This window comes from Chiloscyllium punctatum, chromosome 14 (assembly GCF_047496795.1).
Source record: "Chiloscyllium punctatum isolate Juve2018m chromosome 14, sChiPun1.3, whole genome shotgun sequence".
Lineage (NCBI taxonomy): Eukaryota > Metazoa > Chordata > Chondrichthyes > Orectolobiformes > Hemiscylliidae > Chiloscyllium > Chiloscyllium punctatum.
The window spans coordinates 99,164,354-99,179,947 of record NC_092752.1 but is presented as its reverse complement, the minus strand read 5'-3'; the positions used below and the strand labels follow the sequence as shown (position 1 = coordinate 99,179,947).

The 15,594-nt window shown below is 51.9% G+C and overlaps 1 long non-coding RNA gene across 1 annotated transcript in view; it reads left to right on the top strand.

Moving 5' to 3' along the window:
* LOC140485512 (uncharacterized) overlaps window positions 1–15,594 on the top strand; it is a 48,811-nt gene that overhangs the window by 14,170 nt on the left and 19,047 nt on the right. Inside the window, exons 2-3 of the long non-coding RNA XR_011962378.1 lie at window positions 11,409–11,545; window positions 15,361–15,487. This is a non-coding gene — a long non-coding RNA (uncharacterized lncRNA). The remainder of the gene's footprint in view (window positions 1–11,408; window positions 11,546–15,360; window positions 15,488–15,594) is intronic.

The window sequence follows — 15,594 nt, the reverse complement described above, 5'->3', positions numbered from 1 at the left end:
TGTGTGTGTGTGTGTGTGTATATGCGTGTCACTCCCACACTGTGTGTGTGCCCCTCCCTTGCTGTGTGTCTGTGTGTGTGTGTGTGTGTGTGCGTGTCACTCCCACAGTGTGTGTGTGTGTGTGCGTGTCACTCCCACAGTGTGTGTGTGTGTATGCGTGTCACTCCCACAGTGTGTGTGTGTGTGTGTCCCTCCCTTGCTGTGTGTCTGTGTGTATGTGTGCGAGTGCCTCCCTTGCTTTGTGCGTGTGTGTGTGCACCTCTTGCTGTCTGTGCGCGTGTCACTCCCTCGCTCTGAGTGTGTGTCCATCGCTTATGTGTGTGTTTGTCCCTCCCTCGCTGTGTGTGCGCATCTCTTCCTTGCTCTGTTTGTGTGTGTGCATGTGTGTGTGTGTGCACATGCATGTCCCTCCTTCACTTTGCGTGTGTGTGCCCCCGTCCCTCGCAGTGTGTGTGTCCCTGCCTCGCTGTATGTGCTTGTTGCTACATCGCTGTTTGTGTGTGTGTGTGTGTATGTATGTATTTGTGGGCATCCGTCCCTCGCTTTGCGTGTGTGTGCCTCCTCTCAATTTGTGTGCACATGCCCTCCCCTTCGCGGTGGGTGTGCTTGTCCCTCCTTCACTGTGTGTCCCTCCCTCACTGTCACTCCCTTGCTCTGTGTGTGCGTGTCCCTCCCACGCTGTGTGTGTCCATGCTCCCTCCCTCGCTGCGTGTCTCAGCGTGTCCCTCCCTTGCTTTGTGTGTGTGTGTGTGTGCGCCTCTTGCTGTGTGTGTGCATGTCACTCCCTTGGTCTGTGAGTGTGTCCGTTCCATGTGTGCGTGTGTGTCCCTCCCTTGCTCTTTGTGCATATCCCCACCATTGTGTGTCCACATCACCCCTCACTGTGTGAGTGCCTGTATCCCCCATGCTGTGTGTGCGTGTGTCCCTCCCTCGCCATGTCTGTGCGTGTCCCCTCTCGCTGTGCGTGTGCCCCCACTCAATTTCTGTGCACATGCCCTCCCCCTCGCCGTGTGTCTGCTTGTCCCTCCTTCCCTGTGTGTGTGCGTGTCCCTCCCTTACTGTTTATGTGCGTGTCCCTCTCTCGCTTTGTGTGTTTATGTACATCCCTCCCTCGCTGTGTGTGTGCGCATGTCCTTCCCTCCGTGTGTGTGTGTGTCCCTTCCTCGCTGTATGTGTGTGTCCCTCCCTGGCTGTATGTGTGTGTGTGTCCCACTCTCACTGTGTGTGTCTGAGTTTGTGTGCTTGCGCATGCGCGTGTCCCTCCCTCGCTGTGTGTGTCCCCCTCTTGCTGTGGGTGTGTGTGTCCCTCCTGCAGTGTATGTGAGTGTCCCTCCCTCACTGTGTGTGTGTGTATCTGTATATGTGTCAATTATTCACTGTGCCTGTGTGTCCCTCCCACGCTGTGTGAGTGTGTGTGTGTTTGTCCCTCTAGCTGTGTGCGCGTGTCACTCCCTCACTGTGTGTGTGTGTGTGTGTGTGTGTGCGTGTCCCTCCCTCACCGTGTTAGTGCGTGTCCCCTCTCACATTCTGTGCACATTTCCTCCCCCTCGCCATGTGTGTTCTTGTCCCTCCTTCCCCCTGTGAGTGTGTGTGTGTGTGTGTCCCTCTCTCACTGTGTGTGCGTGTCCCTCATTCTCTGTGTGTGCGTGTCCATCCCTCGCTGTGTGTTTGTGTATGACCCTCCATCGCTGTATCTGCTTGTAGCACCTTAACTGTGTGTATGTATGCGTGTTCCTCCTTCGCTTTGTGTGTGTGTATCCCTCTTGCTGTGTGTGTGTGTGTCCATGTCCCTCACTGGCTGTGTGTGTGCGTGCCCCTCTCTCGCTGTGTGACTGTGTTTGTGTGCTTGGGCATGTGCATGTTCTTCCCTCACTGTGTGTATGTGTCCCTCTTGCAGTGTGAGTGTCCTTACCTCGCGCTGTGTGTGTATTTGTGCGTGTCTCTCCCTCGCTTTGCGTGTGTGTGCCCCCTCTTAATTTGTGTGCACATGCCCTCCCCTCGCGGTGTGTGTGCTTGTCCCTCCTTTGCTGTGTGTCCCTCCCTCGCTGTGTGTGTGCATGTCCCTCCCACCCTGTGTGTGTCCATGCTCCCTCCCTCGCTGCGTGTCTCAGCGTGTCCCTCCCTCGCTCTGTGTGTGTGTGCCTTGCTCTCTGTGTATGCGCATGTGCATGCCGTTCCCTCTAAGTGTGCATGTACTTCCCTCACTGTGTCAGATTGTGTGTGTGTGTGTGTGTCCCTCCCTCGCTGTGTGTGTGTCCCTCCCTCGCTGTGTGTGTGTCCCTCCCTTGCTGTGTGTGTGTGCGTGTCCCTCCCTCGCTGTGTATGTGTGAGTTACCCCCTTGCTGTATGTGTGTGTCCCTCTTGCTGTGCGTGTGTGTGCTTGGCCCTCCTTCGTTGTGTGAGCATGTGTCTCCCCCCTCGCTGAGTGTGCGGTGTCCCTCTCTTGCTGTGTGTGTTTGTGTGTGTCCATGTCCCTCACTGGCTGTGGGTGTGCGTGCCCCTCTTGCTGTGAGTATGTGTGACCCTTTTACAGTGTATGTGAGTGTCCTTCCCTCGCTGTGTGTGTGTGTGTGTGTGCGCGTGTCCCTCCCTTGCTTTGTGTCTGTGTGTGTGTGTGCGTTTGTGCCTCTTGCTGTGTGTGCGCATGTCACTCCCTCGTTCTGTGAGTGTGTCCGTCCCTTGTGTGCGTGTGTGTCCCTCCCTTGCTCTTTGTGCATATCCCCACCATTGTGTGTCCACATCACCCCTCACTGTGTGAGTGCCCGTACCCCCTTGCTGTGTGTGCGTGTGTCCCTCCCTCGCCATGTCTGTGCGTGTCCCCTCTCGCTGTGTGTGTGCCCCCTCTCAATATCTGTGCACATGCCCCCCCTCGCCGTGTGTCTGCTTGTCCCTCCTTCCCTGTGTGTGTCCCTCTCTCGCTCTGTGTGTTTGTGTACATCCCTCCCTCGCTGTGTGTGTGCATGGTGCATGTCCTTCCTTGTGTGTGTGTGTGTGTGTGTGTGTGTGTGTGTGTGTGTGTGTGTGTGTGTCCCTTCCTCGCTGTATGTGTGTGTCCCTCCCTGGATGTGTGTGTGTCCCTTCCTCGCTGTATGTGTGTGTCCCTCCCTAGCTGTGTGTGTGCATGTCCCACTCTCACTGTGTGTGTCTGAGTTTGTGTGTTTGCTCATGCGCGTGTCCCTCCCTCGCTGTGTGTGTCCCCCTCTTGCTGTGATTGTGTGTGCGTCCCTCTTGCAGTGTATGTGAGTGTCCTTCCCTCACTGTGTGTGTGTGTGTATCTGTATACTTGTCAATTATTCACTGTGCCTGTGTGTCCCTCCCACGCTGTGTGTGTGTGTGTGTCTGTGTGTGTGTGTCCCTCCAGCTGTTTGAGCGTGTCACTCCCTCACTGTGTGTTGTGTGTGTGTCCCTCCCTCGCCGTGTTAGTGCGTGTCCCCTCTCACTTTCTGTGCACATTTCCTTCCCCTCGCCGTGTGTGTGTGTGTCCCACCCTTGCTCTGTGTGTGTGTGTATCCCTCCCTCGCTCTGTGTGTATGTGTCCCTCCCTCGCTGTGTGTTTGTGTGTGTGCATGTCCTTCACTTGCTGTGTATGCCCCTTACTTGCTCTGTGTGTGTGCATGTTCTTCCCTCCCTCACTGTGTGTGTATGTGTGTGTGTGTCCCTCTAGATGTGCACGCGTGTGTGTGGCCTTCCCTCTTGTGTGTGCATGTGTCTCCTCCTCGCTGTGTTTTCAAGTGTCCCTCTCTTGCTCTGTTTGTGTCAGTGTGTGTGTGTGTTTGTGTGTGCTTGTTTCTCACCCTCGCTGTGTGTGCGTGTCCCTCCCTCGCTGTGTGAGTGCGTGTCTCCCCCTCGCTGTGTTTGAGTGTTCCTCTCTTGCTCTGTGTGTGCGTGTTTGTGTGTGTCCCTCCCTCGCTGTGTGCGCGTGTCCCTCTCTCACTGCGTGTCCCTCACTTGCTGTGAGTATGTGCGTCCCTCTTGCAGTGTATGTGCGTGTCCCACCCTTGCTTTGTGTGTGTGTGTCCCTCTTGCTCTGTGTGCGCGTGTCACTCCCTCGCTCTTTGTGTGTGTCCCATGTGTGTGTGTCCCGTGTGTGTGTGTGTGTGTGTGTGTGTGTGTGTGTGTGGCCCTCCATTGCTCTTTGTGTATATCCCGTCACTGTGTGTGCACTTCGCCCCTCGCTGTGTGAGTGCATGTCCCCCCTCGCTATGTATGCGTGTCCTCTCTCGCTGTGTGTGCACATCCCCTCTCAATTTCTGTAAACATGCCCTCCCTTTTGCCGTGTTTGTGCATGTCCTGCCCTCGCTGTGCGTGTGTGTGTGTCCCTCTCTCGCTGTGCGTGTGTGTGTGTCCCTCTCTCGCTGTACGTGTGTGTGTGTCCCTCTCTCGCTGTGCGTGTGTGTGTCCCGCCCTCACTGTGTGTCTGCGGGTAAACCCCTCGCTGTGTCTAGTGCGCGTATCCCTCCCTCGCTGTGCGTATGCGTGTCCCTCCCTCGCTATGTGTGTGTATGTCCCTCCTCGCTGTGTGAGTGTGTGTCCCTCCCTCGCAGTGTGTGTGTGTGTGTGTGTGTATATGTGTATGTGTGTGTCCCTCCCTCGCTGTGTGTCTGCGGGTAACCCACTCACTGTGTGTGTTTGCATATCGCTCCCTCGCTGTGCGTGTCCCTCCCTCACTGTGTGTGCATGTGTCCCCCCCCTTGCTCTGTGTGTGTGTATGTGTGCATGTCCCTCCCTCGCTTTGTGTGTGTATGTGTCCGTCCGTTGTGTGTATGAGTGTGTCCCCCCATACTGTGTGCGTGTGTCCCACCCTTGCCATGTCTGTGTTTCCCCTCTCGCTGTGTGTGTGTGCCCCCTCTCAATTTCTGTGCACATGCCCCCCCCTCAACATGTGTGTGCGTGCCCCTCCTTCACGATGTGTCCATGTCCCTCCTTGCAGTGTATGTGCGTGTCCCTCCCTCACTGTGTGTCTGCGTGTATTCCCCTCACCGTAAGTGTGTGTGTTTGTCCCTTCTACGCTGTGTGTGTGCGTCTCTCCCTTGCTGTGTGTGTGTGTGTGTCCATCCTTCGCTTTACGTGTGTGACTCCCCATCCCTCGCAGTGTGTGTGTGTCCCTCCCTTGCCGTGTGTCTGTCTGTGTTCCCCTCACTGTGTGTGTGTTTGTGTGTCCCTCCCTCGCTTTGTGTGTGTGTGCCCACTCTCAATTTGTGTGCACATGCCCTCCCCCTCGCGGCGCGTGTGCTTTGCCCTCCTTCGCTGTGTGTCCCTCCCTCACTGTGTGTGCTTGTCGCTCTCTCATTGTGTGTGTGCGTGTCCGTCCCACGCTATGTATATGCATGTCCCCTCCCTCACTGCATGTCTCAGCGTGTCCCTCCCTCGCTGTGTGTGGATGTCCTTCCCTCACTGTGTGTGTGTGTGTGTATGTCCCTTCGCTGCGTGTCCCTCCCTCGCTGTGTGTGTGTGTGTGTGTGTGTGTGTGTGTGTGTGTGTGTGTGTCCCTTTGCTGTGTGTCTGTGCGTGTCCCTCCCTCGCTGTGTGTGTGTGTGCACGTCCCCCCTTGCTGTGTGTGTGAGGGTGAGTGTCCCTTCCCCACTGTGTGTGCGCGCGCATGTCCCTCCCTCGCTGTGTGTGTGCATGTCCTCCCCTCACTGTGTGTGCGTGTCCTTCCCTCGCTGTATCTGTGTGTATGTGCGGATGCATGTCCCCCCCTTTGCTGCGTGTGTCCGTGTCCCTCCCTTGCTGCATGTGTGTGTGTGTGTCCCTCCCTCTGTGTTTGTGTGTGTGTGTGTCGCTTCCTCGCTGTGTGTGTCCCTCCCTTGATTTGCGTGTGTGTCCCTCCCTCGCTGTGTGTCTGCGGATATCTCCCTCATTGTGTTTGTGTTTGCATGTCCTTCCCTCGCTGTGTGTCTGCGTGTATCCCCCTCACTGTGTGTGTAAATGTCCTTCCCTCGCTGTGTGTCTGCTGGTATCTCCCTCACTTTGTGTGTGTGCATGTCCTTCCCTCGCTGTGTGTGTGTGTGTCCCTCCCTCGTTCTGTGTGCGCGCATGTCCTTCCCTCGCTGTGTGTGTGCATGTCTTCCCCTCACTGTGTGTGCGTGTCCTTCCCTCGCTGTGTCTCTGTGTATGTGCAGATGCATGTCCCCCCCTTTGCTGCGTGTGTCCGTGTCCCTCCATCACTGTGTGTGTGCGTGTCCCACCCTTGCTGCGTGTGTGCGTGTCCCTCCCTCGCTGTGTGTCTGCTTGCATGTCCTTCCCTCGCTGTGTGTCTGTGTGTATCCCCCTCACTGTGTGTGTGTGCATCCCCCTCACTGTGTGTGTGCATGTCCTTCCCTCGCCTCGCTGTGTGTCTGTGGGTATCTCCCTCCCTGTGTGTGTTTGCATGTCACTCCCTTGGTGTGTGTGTGTCCAAAATTTGCCCCACCAGTGGATCGGCCATCATAAATTGACTGTGGTATTCAGGAATGTGTGGTTTAAGTAAGTTCACCACGAGAAATGCAGGGTTTAATGTATAGGTAGAGGGGTGGGTCTGGGTAGGATGCTCTTCAGAGTTTTGGAAGGGACTAGTTGGGCCGAATGGCCTGGTTGCACACGATGGCGATTCTATTCAGGTTATTGTCCAGCCCTGTCAACCATCCCCATCTCTTACACCTTGCCTTATCCCCAATATACTCCTTAACACTGTAATCTCCCCCAGACTCTAAAACACTCCTTGGCGATGTAACCTTCTCCAGTCCTTACAAAGATCAATATGTCTGTCACCTCTTCCTGCTTTTAGAACCCTCCCTATAACTATTACCATTTGGTACAGCACTCCTAATTATTGTTCCCTCTTGAAACTCCCATAAACATTTGTATCTCTGAAAACTCATCTGGACTGTCTCAACTTCCCTTTGACAGTTACGTGCTGAGACCTGCTCTATATCAGTGAAGTAATTAAGTCTGGGTAACACTCACTGTTATAATCTCCCTCCACCCTTACAGCACTGAGGATCTGGAGAAGGTCTTTTCAACCCGAGAGCCATCTCTGTGTCTGTAATCTCCTCCACTCCCCATAATACATTCTCTCTGAGCTCCTCTGTAGTCCCTAACACTGTCTGTATCAGTGTAACCTTCTCCAGAAACACAACCTTCCCTATCTGTGTAAATCCCTACACCAGTCCCTATCCCTCTCAGCTCCGTCTAACAATACAACCCTCCATGTCTGTGTATTCTCCTTCAGTCCCTACTCACCTCCCTATCTGTGTAACCTTCTCCATCCATTTATGCTTCAGTCTCTTCAACTGTCCCTGTCAGTGTAACCTCTTCCAGACCTGAAAACCCTCCTCTTTTTGACTTACTCAGACCACACACCCCTCACTATCTATAACCTACTCCTGTCTGAGAAACCTACCTCCGCAAATTGCACCAACTCTTCAACTCTCCATAAGGTCCTGCATCTCTTACATCCCTCCCTATCTACCAAATCTCTTCCAGTCCCTAAACACCATCAGTCTGTGGAGACCCGACCACCATCCCTATCAGTGTAATCCTCTCAGGTCTCTGCAGTAATCCTGATCTGTCGAACTCTCCCAATCCAGTCCCTACAAAACCCAATATCTATTTAACACCCTCCTGTCACTATCACCCCCATGTCAATGTAAGCTCCTCCTGTGTCTCCACCATCTACCCATCTCCATAACCTTGTCCAGCTCTTACACCACTATCTGTTTAAACGTCACCTTCTTCTAAACTTCCTCCTGTTTGTGCTATGCTCCCTTATCTGTGAAACTGTCTCTGACCAAAATTGTTATCCCAGTCTCTGAAAAGAAATCCAGATTCCACAGCCTCCATTACCCCCAGAACCTAAGCCTTCCTACGTCTATAAACATCTCCAGTCACGACTCCCCTGCATATCTCTGTTTGTTCTTCCAGTCGATACAAACATCTTTATCTCTGTAATCTGCTCAGCTCCCTAAAACAGTCCCTGTCTGTGATCCAGCCCTGGCCTACCAACATCCTTATCCCTGTAAACTTCTCCATCCCTCCCAACCTCCCCATCTCCATGAACCCCTGTCAGCCCTACAGCTCTCCACATTTCTGTAACCTCCTGTGGCCCTATGGTCCTCCTTCCCTGTGAAACCACCTCCAGTCCCCACATCCCTCCCAATCTGGGTCCTCTGCTCCAGATCAGACCATTGCTGTCTCTGTAAACACCTGCACTCCTGACAACTCTTCCCATTTGTGTAACCTTGTTCAGACCCCATACTCTCCAGCTTCCTGAATCCTCTTCCTGCATTGCAACCAAAACCATGTTTGTGTAACAATCTCAAGTGCTTACACCTCCCCGACTCAGAAACCTCTTGCAGTCCTAACAAAGCACCTAAACTGTGAACACTCTCATTTCCTTACAATCCTCCCTCCCTCCCTCCCTCCTCAAATGCCTTCATCACCATGAAACCTCACAATTACTGAAGCCTCCTTTTGGCACTGCAACCCTCCTAATGTCTGCAAAATCCTCCTGTCCTGATATTCCTCTCTATCTCTGTAACCCCCACCACCCTCCAGTGTCCTTCTGGGGAGCATGGGAGAGGAGAGAAGGTTTGTAGAGTTTGGACCATATTACGGAGGTAGAATTCTGGGAATTACAGATTTAGTTTTATGTCAGTGGTGTGCAGATTATTGGCGAGGACTCTAAAGACAGGATTTACGACTACTTGGAAAACCATAGTTACATTAGCCACAGTCAGTAAGGGTTTGTGAGGGGTCAGGTCATGCCTCACAAACCTTATTGAATTCTTTGAGGATATGGCAGAATATGTTGATGGCTCATTCAGAAAAGAAGGAAAATTGGGATGCAGGGAAATCTGTCTGTCCGGATACAGGATTGGATGGCCGAGAGAAGACAGAGAGTGGCAGCAGATGGACAGTATTGAGCCTGGAGCTCAGTGACCAGTGGGGTTCTGTAACAATCAGCTCTGGGACTCTGCTCTTTGTGATTTTTATAAATGACTTGGATGTGGATGTTGGAGAGTGGGTTAGTAAGTTTGCCAATCTTATGAAGGTTGGTGGAGTGGTGGGGAATGTGGAGGGCTGTTGTAGGTTGCAATGGGACATTGACAGGACGCAGAGCTGGGCTGGAAGTGGCAGTTGAAGTCCAATCTGGAAAAGTGTGAAGTGATTCATTCTGGAAGGTCGAACCTGAATACAGAATACAGGGTGAAAGGCAGAATACTTGGCAGTGCGGAGGAACAGAGAGATCATGGGGTCCGTGTCCATAGATCCCTCAAAATCACCACGCACATTGGTAGGGTTGTTAAAAAGGCACATGTTGTGTTGGCTCCCCTTAGAAGGGGATTGACTGTAAGAGCCGTGAGGTTTTACTGCATCTTTATAGCGTCCTGGTGAGACCACACTTGGAATATTGTGTTTAGTTCTGGTCCCCTGTTTACAGGAAGGATGTGCACGATTTAGGGAGCGTACACAGGAGATTTACCAAGATGATGCCTGGAATGGAGGGCAGTTCTTACAAAAAAAGGTGAGGGAGCTAAGGCTTTTTTCATTGGAGTGAAGTAGGGGGCGGGGCGACTTTGTGGAGGTGAACAAGATGATAAGAGGCACAGAGAGAGTGAATTGTCAAAGACTTTTCCTCCTTTGGCATAAATGGCTATTACAAGGGGGTGTAATTTTAAGGTGAATGGAGGATGGATAAGAGGATAGAGAATGGTAGGTGGTTGGATGGACTGCCAAACGTGGTAGTAAAATTAGGCACATCTGGGACATTTAATAGACTCTTGGACAGATACATGGATAATAGTAAAATGAAGGGTATGTAGTTTATTTTGATCTTACAGTTGGATAAAAGGTTGGCATGAAATCATGGTGGCCCTGGTGTCTAAATCTCTTTTATCTCTGTGTCACAAATCCATCGACCATATTGCAGCAACGTTTTCCGTTTAAAAAAAACATAATATATTTTCTTCCACAATTTTCCGTCACAAATCTATTTGCTGATGTACAATTTTAGATTAGATTACTTACAGTGTGGAAACAGGCCCTTCGGCCCAACAAGTCCACACCGACCCGCCGAAGCGCAACCCACCAATACCCCTACATTTACCCCTTACCTAACACTACGGACAATTTAGCGTGGCCAATTCACCTAACCTGCACATCTTTGGACTGTGGGAGGAAACCGGAGCACCCGGAGCAAACCCACGCAGACACGGGGAGAACGTGCAAACTCCACACAGTCAGTCACCTGAGGTGGGAATTGAACCCAGGTCTCTGGCGCTGTGAGGCAGCAGTGCGAACCACTGAGCCACCGTGCCGCCCCGATAAGTCCACACTGACCCTCCGAAGAGCAGCCCCCCCAGAACCATTCCCCTACACCTAACACTGTGGGCAATTTCCCATGGCCAATTCACCTAACCTGCAACTTTTTGGACTGTGGGAGGAAACCGGAGCACCTGGAGGAAACCCACGCAGACACGGGGAGAATGTGCAAACTCCACACAGACAGTTGCCTGAGGCGGGAATTGAACCCGGGTGTCTGGTGCTGTGACGCAGCAGTGCTCGCCACTGTGCCCTCGTGCCGCCCTCAACGTAAAAATTTTAGTTAAACTCTGTCCCCTCCTGTTCCTTTCTGCTTGTCTTCAGTCACATTCCCATGCTGCTCCCATACTTCACCTTTCTTCTGTGGTTTTGGAAAGATCCTTTCACTTGAATCCTGTCCCTGCATCCTCTCTGTCAGTTTAATTCCCTGTCCATAAACCTACCAACATGATCGGCCAGGACGCTGCTCCCAGCACAGTTCCAGGGGGACCATCCTAATAGCTTATTTTTTAAAATCAGGTATGGGATGTGTGAATCTCTGGCTGACCAGCCTTTCTTGCCCAGTCCGAGAAGCCCTTGAACTGAGTGACTTGCTCGGCCATTTCAGAGGGTAATTGAGAGTCAAACCCTTTGCTTTGGGGATGTCGTGCAGACCACCTGAGGATGGGCAGATGTCCTTCTCGAAAGGACAAGTGTTAGGATTTGTTGTACATCAATAATGGTTTCATACTTATTTGTGGATTGTTAATTATTATTTTAAAAATTATTGCTTTCAAATGTCCCCTTTTCAGATGGCGGGATTCAATCCTGCCTCCCCTGAACATTAGCTGAGGTTTTGGATCCATTCTATCGCAATACTCCCACTAGGCCATCACTTCACCTGCTCACTGGGTGCTCATCCCTGAGCACTGATACCAGGGCATCATGAAGCTAAACCCATTCTTCCGACACAATTGTGTGATCCTGACATTTTCCAGCAATCTGGGACTACTACTTAATATCGCTCCATTTTCCAGATCTCTGTGGGACTCTGTGCCATTCTCCATTTGTAACCTTCACTGCATCTGTTTAATTTCCCATTCTGTCTATTTCTCTGTCTCCTGTAGGTACTGAGGAAACTCCTGACTCAATAGCTTTCCCAGCTGCTGGGTGGATCGTCCATCACCTCATTGAATGCAGTTGGTCTGCCAGAGAGAGACAAAGGGAAAGGAGATCTGGAGCCTTCAATAAATCCTGTAGTGAGGTAAGGTCACCCACAGTGCACAGAGCAAGGAACAATGAGAGGGCTCCAAACATCTGTTAACACAACATGACAGATACAGTGCTGGAGCACAGTGCACACACACCCCAGGCTCAATCACCATCCCACTGTAAGTTCTGTTATATTAAAACTCACTACTCTACAACAGTGTATCTATGGCATGTCTTGTGGTCCGGTGTCTTCAATAATTTTTAATTCCTATAACAGATCCTATCGCTGTAACCTCCTCCCTTCCCGATAGTCCCTCCACATATTTGAATTGTGCTGCATTCCAGACTACCATCCTTATCCCTGTAACTTGGTTCCGTGTCTACAACATGCCTTATCTCGGTAGTCTCCTCCTCCAATAAGGTAAAAACATGGACTGCGGATGCTGGAAACCAGAGTCTAGATTAGAGTGGTGCTGGAAAAGCACGGCAGGTCAGGCAGCATCCGAGGACCAGGAAAATCGACGTTTCAGGCAAAAGCCCTTCATCAGGAACAGAGGCCGGGAGCCTGCAGAGTGGGGAGATAAATAAGAGAGGGGGGTGGGGATGGGGAGAAAGTAGCATAGAGTACAATAGGTGAATGGGGTGGGGAAGAAGGTGATAGGTCAGAGAGGAGGGTGGAGGAAGGTAGCAAAGAGTACAATAGGTGAATAGGGGTGAGGATGGGGTGATATGTCAGAGAGGAGGGTGGAATGGATAGGTGGGAAAGGAGATAGGCAATTAGGACTGGTCATGAGGGCGGTGCTGAGCTGGAAGGGCTGGAGGTGGGGTGAGATGGGGGAAGGGGAAATGAGTAAACTGGTGAAGTCCACATTGATGCCCTGGGGTTGAAGTGTTCCGAGGCTGAGGGTGAGGCGTTCTTCCTCCAGGCGTCGGGTAGTGAGGAAGTGGCGGTGGAGGAAGCCCAGGACCTGCATGTCCTCGGCAGAGTGGGAGGGGGAGTTGAAATGTTGGGTCACAGGACGGTGGGGTTGATTGGAGCGGGTGTACCAGAGATGTTCCCTAAAGTGCTCTGCTAGGAGGTGTCCTGTCTCCCCCATGTAGAGGAGACCACATCGGGAGCAACGGATACAATAAATGATACTGGTGGATGTGCAGGTATAACTTTGGATGTGGAAAGCTCCTTTAGGGCCTTGGATGGTGGTGAGGGGAGAGGTGTGGGCGCAGGTTTTGCAATTCCTGCAGTGGCAGGAGAAGGTGCCAGGAAGCAAGGTTTTTTTTTGGAGAGCGTGGAACTGATCAGGTAGTCACGGAGGGAATGGTCTTTGCGGAAGGTTTGTTGGGTGGAAGGTGAGCACCAGGGGCGTTCTGTCCTTGTTACAGTTGGAGGGGTGGGGTTTGAAGGTGGAGGTGCGGGATGTGGACGAGATGCGTTGGAGGGCATCTTTTACCACGTGGGAAGGGAAATTCTGATCTCTAAAGAAGGAGGCTATCTGGTGTGTTCTGTGGTGGAACTGGCCCTCCTGGCTGCAGGTACGGCAGAGGCGGAGGAATTGGGAATAGGGGTTGGGAATTTTGCAGGCGGAATGGTGGGAAGATATGTAATCTAGGTAGCTGTGGGAGTCGGTAGGTTTGTAAAAAATGTCGGTGTCAAGTCGGTTGTCATTAATGGGGATTCAGAGGTCCAGGAAGAGGAGGGAGGTATCAGAGATGGTCCAGGTAAATTTAATGTCAGGGTGGAATGTGTTGGTGAAGTTGATGAATTGCTCAAACTCCTCGAGGGAGCACGAGGTGGTGCCAATGCAGTCATCAATGTAGCGGAGGAAGACGTGGGGAGTGGTGCCATTGTAACTACGGAAGATGGACTGTTCTACGTAGCCAACAAAGAGACAGGCATAGCTGGGGCCCAAACGGGTGCCCATGGCTACCCCTTTGGTCTGGAGGAAGTGGCAGGATTTGAAGGAAAAATTGTTAAGGGTGAGGACAAGTTCAGCCAAACAAATGAGAGTGTCAGTGGAAGGGTACTGTTGTGGACGTCGGAAGATGAAGAAACTGAGGGCTTGGAGGTCCTGGTCATGGTGGATGGAGGTGTAGAGGGATTGGATATCCATTGTGAAGATGAGGCGTTGGGGGCTGGGGAAACGGAAGTCTTTGAGGAGTAGAGGGTGTGGGTGGTGTCTCGAATGAATGTGGGTAGTTCCTGGACTGGGGGATAGAACAATGTCAAGGTAGGCAGACATGAGTTCGGTGGGGTAGGAGCATGCTGAGACAATGGGTCGGCCAGGGTGGTCAGGCTTGTGGATCTTGGGAAGGAGATAGAACCGGGCAGTGTGGATCCCGGACAATGAGGTTGGAAGCTGTGGGTGGGAGATCTCCTCCTGAGGTGATGAGGTTCTGTATGGTCTGGGAGATGACGGTTTGGTGATGGGTGGTGGGTCATGGTAGAGGGGGTGGTAGGAGGAGGTGTCTTTGAGTTGGCATCATGGCTTCAGTCAGTGCACCAGACTACCACTGCACCCCCTTTATCTGCTGGTTTGATGGTGAGGTCGCGACTGGAGCAGAGGAAGTGGAGGGCTGCACGTTGTGAGGGTGAGAGGTTGGAGTGGGGGAGGGGGTAGATAGGTTGAGGCGGTTAATGTCTTGGTGGAAGTTGGAAATGAAGAAATCGAAGACAGGTAATAGGCCAGCGCGGGGTGTCCAGGTGGATGGAGTATATTGGAGGCCGGCAAAGGGATCCTCAGAAAATAGGTGGGAGTCTTCATTATAAAAGTAAGCTCTGATGCCGAGGTGGTGGAAGAAGTGTTCGATGTCACGGCGTGTATTAAATTCATTGATGTGTGGACGGAGGGGGATAAAGGTGAGGCCTTTGCTGAGGACTGATCATTCGTCCTCAGTGAGGGGGAGGTCAGGGGGAATGGTGAAAACTCAGCAGGACTGGGAGCTGGGACCAGGCGTAGGTGTGGAGATGGGGGAGGTGACAGAGCCTGTTACTGGAGTGGGTGTGGTGTTAGGGGGAATGGGGATGGAGTCATGAGCAGGGGTGGTGTTCCCCTAAGGGTTCTGGGGGCAGGGATGGTGATGGTGGGACCTGGGGTGGTGCCAGCAGAATGCAGATGAGTGGCGTTGGTGGGGGCGGAAGTGGTGGCAAACACGGCAGTGGGGGGGGTGTATGGAAGTCACTGAGTGTGTGACATCAGCGATGATGTGAGGGGCGGAAGTGATGTCACTTGTGGTGTATGAGGAATTGTGAGGGGCAGAAATGGCATTTATTATATTTTAACCAATAATTTCCTGTCACAAATCTATTTGACAATGTCGTATTTTAATTAAACTCAGTCCCTTACTGTTTCTTTCTTTTGGTCTTCATTCACATCTCCATGGTGTTCCAATATTTCAACCTTTCTCTTTGGACTTGGGAATTTCAATTCACCTCAGACCTGTCCCCCTTCTCATCTGTGTCCATTTATAGCACACTGCATAATCCTGGTACCAGAGGAGCCTATCCCAATAAAATAGCTCAGTCCTCCCTGAGTACTGGTAGCAGTGCTCACTGGTCAGAACCACTTCTGATGATACCATTGTGTGATCCTGATACATTCCTGCACTCTGGTGATATCACTCAGTCTCTCTCCATGTGATATCCCTCACTGTGTGGGTCTAATTGCTGCCTCTATCAGTGTCTCTCGCTCTTGCAGCTACTCCAGATCCTGAGACAACAGCATTCTCCACTCCAGAGGGAAGCAACTGCACAGGCCATGGATGGAGACTGGGAATGTCCAGATCTCTGTGGGACTCAGTGCCATTCTCCATGTGTAACCTTCATTGCATTCGTCTAATTTCCCATTCTGTCCACTTCTCTGTCTTCTGTAGGTATTCCTGATGTCCCTGACTCAGCAGAATTTCCAATTCCTGTCTCGTCCATCACCACATTGAAGACAGTTGGTCAGCCAGATAGACGGAGAGGGAGATCTGGAGCCTTCAGTAAATCCTGCAGCCGGTAAGATCACTCACAGTAAACAGCACAGGGAGGAGTTAGTGGACTTTAATTCAGACCCTGAGGGCATGATGTAGGAACAATGCTGGGCAAGGAACATGAGAAAATTC